The following is a 10,321-nucleotide window of genomic DNA, read 5'->3' as shown; positions in this document are numbered from 1 at the left end:
ACAGGGTTCGAAGTGCACTCTGTGCATGTTAGATGGTCTCTCAAAAGCACCAGGGTCTTGGATGGGGGAGGGGGACATGGGGAAACTGAGCCGGAAGTTTGCGGATGCTTTGAGGGCCCTGAGAAGCCTCAATCTGGAATCACGTCGGTTTCAACCCCTCGGCCCTTTGTGGCTCTTCCCTGAGTCCTCCCTCTGCACCAGAAAATCACAAGCTTTGTCTTCTGAGGGCAGATTGGAACGCCAGAGTGTGTGGAGATTAATCACAGAATAAAACAAACTGCCGCTTATCCTCGCTCCTATAGTTGACATAATTACCCCACAGGCAACATGAAAACGTTGTACCGCAATAACTCCCGGCCAGGAGAGAAAGCGGCATCGCTGATAACACAAGAGAGAGAAGAATGGTGAACACAGCCCTTTGAAAACTTTTAATTAATTTTCACCCTTGCAGCATAATTGGTGTCAGCTCAAACTTCAGTGTCTCCGGATCCCTTAGCCTTGTTGCAAAGACATTTCAGACCAGCATGGGCTACCTACAGAGAAAGCAAGGCCCTGGTCAGGGGTAAGGAAGGGGCAACAGAGTGTTTTGCATCGTTAAACATATAGCTTAGGCTGTGTCACTTAGCCATTTAAAATTCTCCCATGGTTCCCCATCGCCTGCCCTAGGGAACTCAAACCCTGGGACCTTTTGGTGTAATTAGACCCATGCAAGGGCTGGTTTGCCTTGCGTATTAGTTAACTGTCATGTTGGTGTAACCAACTCTCTGACAGAGGGAAGGGAGGATTTATTTTGACTCAGTTTGATACAGTCCATCACAGCAGGGAAGGCATGAGAGAACTGATCACACTGTATCTGCAGTCCATAAAACTATAAAACCTCCAGGTCTGCCCTCAGTGACACTCTTCTTCCAGGGAGACTCCATCTCCTAGAGGTTGCACAAGTTTCCAGAACAGCAACACCGTCAGGGACCAAATGTTCAATATATGGACCCCTGGACATCTTGCATTCAAGCCACACCTTACCATCTCACCTGTTGTCTCTCCTCCACCCTGCACCAGATGTAATGGATTTCCAGCTATTTTCCCAATGCACTATTCTTCCAAAAAATATATATATATTCATATGCGAAGCTGCCAATCATCCTTCCTGACCCTTCCCCTCCAACCTCCACCCACTCAGATGACAGCACTCTTTAAATGTTATTTTACGGACTGCCAGCTCCTCTCCAAAGTTTTCCCCCACTCATTACAGAGAAGGTCTTGGGCCCTCTGAGCTCCGTCCCTTCTCCTCTATCTCAGAGCTAACCTGACTATTGCATGCAGGTGTGGATTCTTTCCCTCTGGTGCAAAGGCATCTTGTTGGTAACTGTAGCCCAGGGTCTACAGTGTGTCCACAATAAAGGATGTGCCCTAGAATGCACTACACAGATACAAATCTGACACCTTGTTGATGCCAATTGTATAGGAGCCTATATTGTAAACTTCTTACTTTAAATCCTTTATCTTCCTTAGTGAATCACTCTAATCCTTCAGTCAAAGTGCCGTGCATAAAGCAACAGTTTCCCCTTTTAGCCTAGACTGCCAGGCAGTTTAAAGCTAAAATCTCATGTTGCCAAAATTTTGTAAAAATTATTAGCCTGGGGGTTGTCCTTGTTAGTGATTGTCTTTTTTCCTCGATTTATTTGTTGTCGAGGTTTTCTAGTTCCAATTTTCCCGATCCTCTCTGCTTTATCCACACTCACTGTTCAAGCTACTTTCCGTACAAGGGCATGTTTTACCACCGCGAGCACAGCAGTCGGATAAATAGCCAGTATGAGCCACAGCGAGGCCTGAGAAAATATCTGTTGCGTGTCACCTGTGAGCCTGGCGTTACAGTGAGAAGAAAAGGCTCTGTTCCTTCGCTGGGGTTCCCTCAGTGTCCATCAGGGCGTGATTACAACACAGAGCACACACCCGCCATAGTTCAAGTGCCCCAGGGTATCTTGAGAGCCGGAAACGTAGAACATTAGACTTCCTGGGGAAGTGGGAGGGGCGGGGTCTTCCATAGGCTCTTGTGTTTGAATAAGACACCTCCAACAGATAGTGGTGTTTGTAGAGGTTGTGGGCCCTTTAAGAGGTGGGGTCTTACTGAGGGAAGTAAGTCTCTGGGGGCCCTGCCCCACCCTCAGTCCTCTGAGCTTCCTGGCCGGCAGGATGGGAGCTACCTCAAGCTCCTGCTGCTACTCTTACTACTCCAGCACAGTGAGTTTCACGCCATGAAACCATGAAGATAAACTTTCTCCCTTAAGTTGTTTTTCCGAGTTTCATGACACAGGGATAAGAAAAGTCATGACGATGAATATTTGAGTGGGGTCTTCATGGATATGTACGAGCTCACGTTAAAAAAAATAATAATAATAATAAAAATGCTGACCTTCAAAGACGCTGAGTGATCTACTCTTTCTAAAGGAGAGGTGTGACTAGTAGGTCAGTGGATGACTGTCATGCTGAGACAAGGGCCAATCCCAAGATGCACCGGGGTGGATTTTCCCCCACCAGGCCACACGGTCCATTTCCTCTTACATAAGGGGACCTCTTTCCAACTCGCAGAAGTTCCGTGGCAGCTGGTTCAGTGCCAACTGACTGAGAAAACATCACAGCAAAAGTTATGGGAAGTTCAACGATGCGTTTAAATTAATTTGTACTTTTTTTCAACCCAATCAAGTCTACAGACATTTGAAAAATAACTTCCCCTGGAAACATCCACTGTTCTTCTCCGAGATGTGAATAAAATATGACTTTGTCTCTCCTGAGCCGTTACTCTGGTCCCCCGCATCTCAGGGTTTGGGTTCTCTCTCTCTCTCTCTCTCTCTCTCTCTCTCTCTCTCTCTCTCTCTCTCTCTCCCCCCCCCAACCCCCCAGCATCTTCTCCTGTGCTGTTCAGCATGGAAATGTAGCCTATTAAGTCCTCTTTTCGCCTTTTCCTTGTCAGTGTCCTCCCCTGATAACCCACTGTGGTCCAGTTCCGTCTGGGCATGGTCTTCTAGTTTGATGGTCCTCGGGCTTTGCTGGACCACCTGGAGTGTCAGCTGAGGCACGGGTTCCTTAGAACGTCTAGTGAAGTGTCTAATTCAGTAGATCTTTCTAATGTGGGGCCCCTTGTCACAATGAAGCTTCTTATCCAGGGACCACATTTTTATACCAACCACCCTGCATTCAACTCAATCCTGCTTTATGTCACTATGTCAATGGCTTCCTGGGCTTCCGGTAGAGTTTCTCCCTCCTTAGAATTTGCTTTGTTTTGGATTTTAGTAATATAGTCCAGGCTGACATCAAACTCACTATGTAGCCAAGGATGACCTTGAGCTCTTGGTCCTCTGGCCTCTACCTCCCAGGTACTGGGATTGTAGGCATGCACCACCATACTTTCTTTAGAAAATCATGGACCCATATGGCTGGCCCTTGGGAACTACTGGCCTTGACTCAGCAAACAATAAAAATTGTATTAGTTAATTTTATCATTGCTGAGACAAAACACCAGCCAATAGCAGCTTGCTGGGGGAGGGGCTGGTGTGAGGGCCATGGGTTGGGAGGACATAGCCCTCCTCCTGACAGCAGAAGCATGAGGCAGCGGGCCATGCGGGATCTGCAGTTAGGAAGTAGAGAGATAAGGGACTTAAGACCCCATATGAACAACAATGCCAAGCAACCAGAGCTTCCAGGGACTAAGCCACTACCCAATGGACTGACCCTGGGCTCCAACCTCATAGGTAGCAATGAATAGCCTAGTAAGGGCACCAGTGGAAGGGGAAGCTCTTGGTCCTGCCAAGACTGAACCCTCAGTGAACAGGATTGTTGGGGGAGGGCGGTAATGGGGAGAGGATGGGGAGGGGAACACCCATATAGAAGGGGACCGGGAGGGGCTAGGGGGATATTGGCCTGGAAACCGGGAAAGGTAATAACAATCGAAATGTAAATAAGAAATACCCAAGTTAATAAAGATGGAGAAAAAAAAAAGGAAGTAGAGAGATATGGATACCAGTCCTCGGCTGAGGTCCTCCTTTTCCCTTTTCCTTCCGTGTGCAATCGCAGTTCACAGAACTGTGTGGCTCACATCCAGAGTGGAATTCCTTCCTCAAGCAAAGCTCTCTGGAAACATCTTCATAGACACCAGTAGTGTATTTACATGGTGATTCTAAACATGTGACACTGGTAACAGCAGTGTCAATGAAGATCAATGAGAAGTGTCACCAGGCCTCAGAGGTATATATGATAACTCTTAGGGCTTGGTGTGCACAAGAACCCTGAGAAACAGGTGCTCCCTTACACCCTTTCTGGAATGACACCCTCTGCAGGCAACTAAGGTACATGATTGGTCAGCCATCCACAGTTACAAGCCTCACCAGGCTTTCCTCTCTGTCTTATTTCTGTCTGCGGATGCAAGGTGCACTTCCTCGGGAAATTGACACCTTGTGACCAAATGCTCTGAACAAATGTCTTGACCCATGCATGGTTCTCTGATACCCAGACTGGTTCACTTCCACAGCCCTAACAAATTCAGATGCTGGAGGTTCGAAGAGCTAGCCACAGTCCGCTCAAAGGCACGATGGACATCCGGAGCCCCACAACTAAGGGTAGGTGCTCAGCTGCAAACGTGAGTTCAGCCATGGGATAGAAGTCTATCGTGCTAAGGAAATGGCTGTGATGGCGACTGGCTATTACACGGTGACTTCAGAGTTCACAGGGAGGACAGAAGAAGAAGACTATGGCTCTCTGGGACAATGGGGTGTATTTGAATAGAAGGGGACAGGAACCACCAAAAGTAGGACTAGGGATCTTGTCTTTCTTTAAACCTCATCCTTCACACAGCCAGCTCATAGCAACCTTCAAACGTACTTTTCCTAGTTTTTGTTCCCCAATGCATAGTGTGTGTGACAATGTGTATGTGTGTGTGTGTCATGTGTGTGGTAGATGTGTTTGTGTATGGTGTGTATATGGTAATGTGTGTGTGTTTGTGTCTGTATGTGGTATGTCTGTTGTGTGTATATGTGAATGCATGGTGTGTGTTTGTGTGTAGTCATGCATGTATGTGTGGTGTGTTTGTGGTGTGTGTATGTATGTGCATGCATATGTTTGTGTGGTGTGTATGTGGTGTATGTGTGTATGTCCATGCATGTGTGTGTTTGTGTGTGGCCATGCTTGTGTGTGGCATGTTTGTGGTGTGTGTGTATGTGCATGCATGTGTATGTGTGGTGTGTGGTGTGTATGTGGGGTGTGTGTGTGTGTGTGTGTGTGTGTTGTCTGTGGAGGCTAGAGTCATGTGACTTTCCTCAATCATTCTACCTCTATTATTTGAGACAGGCTCTCTCATTAGGCCTGAAGTACATTGACTTACTGGTTGGTCAATGACCTTCAGAATTTACCTGTGTGCGTCCCACTCTAGGCTGGGGTTACAGTCACGTGCATACTACCAGGCCCAATCTGAATTCAGGGCCTCAGGTTGTGTAGCAGTCATTTTACCAAGACATTTTCCTAGCTCCCTGCCTGTAGAAGTCTAATAGAAATCTGCCCATGTATTGTGAGCCTTTGTTTGAGGCAAGGAGAAGGTATAACCCACTACTCAGGGTGGGTCTCCCCAGTCAATCAACCCAATCTAGAAACTCCCTCATAGACCTTGCCCAGCAGCCCACAGCCACACCCTTCCCTTTCCTGCACTACTGGATCTGGGAGAATTTGTATAGGCCACTGAATCTGACCTGCCAAGGGTTCTTGACCCGGGCTAGCACGAATGCACTCTGATGTTTAAACATGTAAACTTTACATGTTTAACCTCTGGAAACACAGTCCTCAGTAAGTGCCCCTGTCCAAGGCAGTGCATGGCTGTGCTTCTCCAGGTCTTTGTGCCTCTCCTGTTTTCTTGTGTGTATCCCCATCTCTCATTCTCCCTCTCTCCTCTCCTCACAAACCCTCCACATGTTCCCAAGGGATCCTCACTTGTAAATATTTGGAAAGGCTCACGCTGTTGTTAGAACAAGGCTGGGAAGAATGGTGACTCTGCTCTGATATCCACAGAGGCTGAACATCCTGTCCCAGATGTTGGATGTTAGATGTCTAGGAAACAATAAATGAAAATCACCAGAGACCAGCAATGACTGTAGATCACCCCCCATTACACATTACACCCCCCAAACCCAGGCTGTTGGCCCTGGGAGTGGGAATCTGTGTGGGTGGTGCTAGACCCTTTCACCCCTAGAGGGTGAAGGGCCCTGTCACCACTGAAGAGCTTCCCAAAGCAGCACCACAGCCTTAGGCCCCTGAGCAAAGGAATGCCACCACCCCATGTGAGAAGACGCAGGGCCCCTCATTGTACCTGAGTTTTGCCTCTTATGAAGAAGTCAACAGCAACACCAAACCCAGGTAAGGCATTTATCCATTTCAGACCACTGTTCCAAGGAGGCTCGCTCCCCTTCCCAGTGGCAGAGACCATTGTGTTATAGAGCACAGATCTCCCAGCAAAATGGCCACCATTCTTCAGGAGATCTGCCGTGCCAACTTGCAAGAGTCTTTTTGGATCCTGCTTGCTGACTGCTGACAATCTAGGGTCACTGGATTTTTACCGGAATTCTAACCACTCCTCCAAGCCGTTTATGTATAATTCTGCCCTAGTTGTCAAAAGCAAAATCGTCGTCCATGCTGGGTGAAGACTTTCCAGTGCAGTTGTTTTAGGGTCACCCCTGCTCCTGTCGAGAACCCCTCACAGATGCTCTATAAGTAAGCCCCACTGTACGCCAGTGAACGAGCATTCAATAAATGAACTAGTGAGGGATTAATTAAGTCCTCGCAGCCACACCGAGCCTCCGCGCTCAGGCGAGGTGACTGACTGGCTTGTCCTGTGGTGCATCCATGCCAAGGCTCTGACCCTCCAACCAGAGAAGTGGCTCCCACTGGCTTCTCCCTCTCCCCCTTCTCCTTCGATCCCTAGAAACCGCTTCTCTGGCTGCAGAGAACACCTGGTCCCAGTACACTTCCCAGGGGCCCCTCTCTGATCTCTCCATGGATCTCCTGCACCCACTCCTCCCCGCCATTCACTCTCTACAGGGCAGACCAAGGAACCTTAAAATCACCATGCTCCCCTGCTAGGAACCAAAAGGGGACGGCCACAGCTGGGCCCATTCACAGAGCTTTCTTTTCACAGAGCTGGAGAGACTACTTGGCAGTTATGAGCACTGGCTGCTCTTTCAGATGATGTGGGTTCAATTCCCAACTCCCATATGGAGGCTCACAGCCATTTGTAACATATGATGATGCTGATGATGGTGGTGGTGGTGGTGATGATGATGATGATGATGGTGATGATGATGATTTAATCTAATTTTTATTTTAAATTGTCCCTAGAGGTGTTGCAGGTGTGGCTGCTGTGTCACACATGTGTCGATAGGTGGCAGAGAAGAGTCAGGCTATGTCTTCACTCAGTGTTCTGACCCATGGACATCTGAATGATTAATAACCTAATACTCCCCCAAAAAAGTGAGCCCGAGACAACCACCAGTCTTGTACATGAGGGCCCAGACAGGGAGCTAGCCTGAGACGACCACCAGACCAGCCCTGACTAGGCCAGGATGGGCTCCCAGGGCAGGAAGCGAGCTGGAGACTACAAGAACCTCACTTGGGACAGCAGGCCCCAGGTGAGAGTGAGCCCAAGACAGACAACTGTCACATAGTGTCATTCAAGTAGGCCTGGGTGAGAAGTACCCAAAATGACCTCCAGACCGGAGCCATGGGGTCCTGACTGGGAGCTAGCCTGAGACTACCTACCACAAGTCCGGTGTTGGAATTCTGTCTAAGCTCCACCCCCACAGTTACCTGGCAACAGCCAGGTGTGCTCCGCCCCATAGTTACCTGGCAACAGCCAGCTGTGCCTGGCATTCTAAAGGGGGCTGCTTGCCCCCTCCTCGTTCTCTTTGCTCTTCTCTTCTCTGCTCTCTTGCTCTTGTCCTCTTCCCCTTTACCCCTTCTCTCCCCACCCTACCCACTTCCCTCCATGTGCTCATAGCCGGCCTTTCCTCTCCTCTCCTCTTCTCTCATTAAACCTTTCCACGTGGAACCATGTTGGCCTGTTGTGTTTTGTCGGGACTCGAGCCAGGATTTCTACCCCAGCATCAGGCACCATGCAGGCCTGAGGGGGCAGCCTGAGATGACCCTCCCCAGGGCCGTAATACACAAGTGGGGCATAGCACTCCTGAGATGACCCCAGACACTCAGAAATCCCAGGAACCATCAAGAGGAGCAAGTAAGTGAGGGAGATGGAAGAAAAAGTTAAACAGAAGGGTGTGGGCACATGAAAAGAGGCAGAACTGGAGACTCGAGGGTAGTGAGGAACAGCATGATGGGAGTAGCCGGAGATGCCACCATGGTGGGATTCTGGCCTGTGCTGCCACTGGGGGCCACATCTGGTTCTGTGGCCCAGCAGAAGCAGGGGTCTGTTACCACCGAAGGCCAGGCAGATGCCTCTGGTCTGGTCTGCCACCAGGAGACTTATTAATGTCTGAGGGCTGTGCAGAACTGACCCACCCCTCACCTGGACATTGTGGGAGACCTGACCCTGGGAGCAGGAGAACTGACCCCTTTCAGAACCAGTCTCAGTACTTAAGGTGAGCGGTCACACACTGCAGGAGCTGCAGGTAAGCCAGCCAAGAGTATGAGTGTGGGTGAGTTGGCCCAGCCATTCAACTCCTGAGCCGTGTCATGACCATGAATGAGGGTGAGATGCCCTCCTCCCCCCGTTGCCCCTCACCACCTGCAGCAGGTGGGAGACCTTGCCCTGATGGGATCATAAGAGCAGGAGGGCTGGCCCTGCCCCTCACCTGCTACAGCACTCAGGACAGCAGGCCCTGTGCCTCACTGGGCAGCACGGTAGAGCTGGATCTGGTTGTGAGGGCTCTGGCTCTGAGTGTGAGTGCAGGAGAGCCCTCCCTGCCTCTTGTCTACTGGGAGGTAGTGCTATTCGGGGAGAGATGCCCCATCCCTTCCCTCATCCCTCATCTCCTATTGCAGCAGGAGAGCTGGCCCTGGTGTCATGACATTAGGAGACTGGTCTCTGTCCCTCACTAGCTGTAACACTCAGGAGAACAGGCCCTGTATCTCGTCTGAGTAACAGGGTAGAGCTGTCCCTGGTTGCTGGGGCTACAAATGAACCAGCCCCCAAAGCAGGAGAGCTGATACCTCTAGGGCCCAGATCCAGGGCTTTGAATCGGCCCACCCCAACACCTTCCCTATAGATGAACGGCAGGAGTGCATGAAGGGGCCACTCCCACAGATCCAAAACTACAGAATCTCCATGACAGGTCAACAATAGGTTATCTGAGAGGAGTCCAGTGAGGATCCGGTACTGATAGAATAATGGAAGCCAGAGCCCTCATACCGGACCAGTGTGTCACTGCAATGAACAAGTGTGAACAAAAGGGTATATAAACTGTGGGACACACTGTGACACGATACAGCTTCCACAATGAGATTTTTTTTTCTCTGTTGGTGGGGAGGTTGCAAGGGTAGAGGGTGGGCATGAGGGGAGCAGGAGATGAGTGGGATTGGGGGGCTGGTGTAAAAGTACAAAGAACCAATAAAAAGCTGAAATCTTTGTTTTACAACTTTATTCCACCAGGTACCAATGAAGCCCAAACATTACGAGTTGGGTGCTTTTCTGTGACAATGTTAGATGACAGCAGTGGAGAGAGTCTAAGGACAGACCCAGGGCCTGTCTGCCACAAACCTCCACAGGCTCTCAGATCCAGAAGGAATTAGAATAGGACAGAATAGAGCAGAATGGACTATCAGCAGAATCCTGCCCCATTGTACGCCTTTTCCTCTGGTCAGGAGCACGGCCTGCAGCCAGCCCTTCTCTCTCACACCACATCTCTCCGTCCACTCCCCTTCATTGCCTCAAACATGTCACCTTGTCCCCACAGCAGCACCTTTTCTCTCTCCTGCCGCCGCCTGCGTGGTCTGCTGCTTCCTTACGCAGTCACCAGCTGAAGAGACGTCTCTCCCATCCAGCGGGTCACCTCGTCACTGCCTTTCATCATCTGACTTTAAGCACAGCCTGACTGCTGCACATCCCTGGACCGTACTTGTTGCCTGTTTCCCTGTGACAGGGTAAGGGCCCTTCCACCATCTTTTTGTTGTCTTTCCAGGTCTGTGACAACATAGCTGGAGAAAAAGCAATTCCAAGTTGCTATCCATCGCTGTGGGGAAATCAAGGTGGGAACCGGAAGCAGCTAGTTGTGCTATAATGGGTCGAGAACAGAAAGCGATGGATTCGTGCAGGTTTGGGCTCAGCTCAATG

General features: G+C 49.8%; 1 long non-coding RNA gene and 1 other non-coding gene across 2 annotated transcripts; one reads left to right on the top strand and one right to left on the bottom strand.

Annotated features, from left to right (window-relative positions):
• Positions 1-413: 413 nt before the first annotated feature.
• LOC102546970 (uncharacterized) lies at positions 414-7,778 on the bottom strand. Its single transcript, XR_015632367.1, has 4 exons — positions 6,350-7,778; positions 5,974-6,090; positions 2,414-2,622; positions 414-533 (listed from the first exon to the last, which is right to left on the bottom strand). It is a non-coding gene; the product is annotated as an uncharacterized LOC102546970 (long non-coding RNA).
• Positions 7,364-7,495, top strand: LOC120095443 (small nucleolar RNA SNORA17). Its single transcript, XR_015632506.1, has one exon. It is a non-coding gene; the product is annotated as a small nucleolar RNA SNORA17 (small nucleolar RNA).
• Positions 7,779-10,321: the final 2,543 nt, after the last annotated feature.

Source organism: Rattus norvegicus, chromosome 10 (assembly GCF_021556685.1).
Source record: "Rattus norvegicus strain SHRSP/BbbUtx chromosome 10, alternate assembly SHRSP_T2T, whole genome shotgun sequence".
NCBI classification, from domain to species: Eukaryota; Metazoa; Chordata; class Mammalia; order Rodentia; family Muridae; genus Rattus; species Rattus norvegicus.
Note: the sequence above shows the minus strand (reverse complement) of the source record. Positions and strands in the feature narration are given on the sequence as shown.